The sequence below is a fragment of the Sinocyclocheilus rhinocerous genome, unplaced genomic scaffold (genome assembly GCF_001515625.1).
Source record: "Sinocyclocheilus rhinocerous isolate Xijiao unplaced genomic scaffold, SAMN03320098_v1.1 scaffold839, whole genome shotgun sequence".
NCBI lineage: Eukaryota > Metazoa > Chordata > Actinopteri > Cypriniformes > Cyprinidae > Sinocyclocheilus > Sinocyclocheilus rhinocerous.
This window is the reverse complement of record NW_015652287.1, coordinates 707,752-709,398: the sequence shown is the minus strand read 5'-3', so window position 1 is coordinate 709,398 and position 1,647 is coordinate 707,752.

Genomic DNA, 1,647 nt, shown 5'->3' with positions numbered 1-1,647 from the left:
CGTATACAGCTAAACGCGTCTCCGTGTGGACGGGGCCTTAGTGTAAATAGACACTCCACAGTTTGTCAAATCATGTTTTATATCTACTTTTATATTACCATTAGCTGTACAAAACCGCTGTTAATATCTAATGAGATTAAACATGATGGTAGATTAAGCCATTGTGAAATTAAAAAAAAGCAATCAGACTGTAGGATAAAGTTGTGTGGAAATTGATTTTGAATTGATCTTTAAATTTGAAGAGATGCTGGTAAAGGATCTGCAGATCAGGACTACATCTGCTCTTTGTCAGACTATATATATATATATATATATATATATATATTATGTGAAATATATGACTGATTGTAAAACAGTTAATGTTCTCACCTAAATGATCCATAGTTTACCTTAAAATGTAAGTAATTTAATCACAAAAGCATCAACAAGAGTAGATAATTACCTATAAAGCACTTATAAATGTATTGTTTAATCTGTAAAAAATATTGCACAGTTGTTTGATAGAAAAAAGGACCAAAAAATACAGGATGACAGAAAAGAACACGTTTCCCCCTTGTTTTACAGAACATGAATTTCAAGGCGCAGGGTTGTTGTGTTTCTATTTTTTTGTGAGGAGGTGGGGAGCGGGGTGGGATTTGTGCTTCTGATTTCGAAAGACAGCTTCTTGGACATTCATGCCAAGGTTAAAATTTCCATTGCTAATATGAACTTTGCATAAGTGCTTATAATGGTAGCATCCCGTCTGCCTGGTTATTGTTTTTCCACTGAAGTGAAGCAAAGCCCTGAAAATTCCTGTGCAAATATAAACTTTGCTTAAGTACTTATATGGCTGTTTTCTCTCCCCCATATGGCAGCCAAAGGCACAAAGCCCAGAGAAAATACAAAGCAGCTCCGCTAAGCCAGTCTCCACCCACAGACAAAAGACAAAGCTCTTCACAGGAGTAAAGTCCCTTTAAACAGTTAACAGGAGCGCAGATCTCCTAAACGTGACAGTGTTTGACAATGCTTTGATTCTCGTCTCGGTGGTGCGTCTCACCCGATCAAACCACTGGAAGCTGGAGTGATGAAGCGTTTTCGGTTTATTTCTTTTTATGTGTTGTTGTTTAACTAAGCAAGATTCTCAGGCTTATGATAATCATACTTTAAGTGATAATGATTGAACAAAAGAAATGTTTATTGATTAAACCATGCTGACATGATAGTTTAATGATTCATGGTGTAGCCAGACCTTTTTTTCAGTAAAAATATGTGTTGTTTTGTTTTAAATGCATTGATGCATTTAATGAATCTGCATCTGCTTGATCTGAACCCATTTAAAAATTCTATATTGATGAATGGTCTAAATGTGATACCGATGAAAGCTCTTCACACTGTATGTAATAATACTCTAAAAGTACACTTCAAGTTAGACTTTTCCAGTAAATGCATTTATTAACACCCTGCATTATACACGGGGAAGTCGTGGCCTAATGGTTATTGAGTAGGACTCGTAACCCAAAGGTTTGTAGGTGGGGGGAGTGAATGTACAGCGCTCTCTCCCACCTTCAATACCACGACTGAGGTGCCCTTGAGCAAGGCACCGAACCCCCAACTGCTTTCCGGGCGCCGCAGCAAAAAATGGCTGCCCACTGCTCCGGGTGTGTGTTC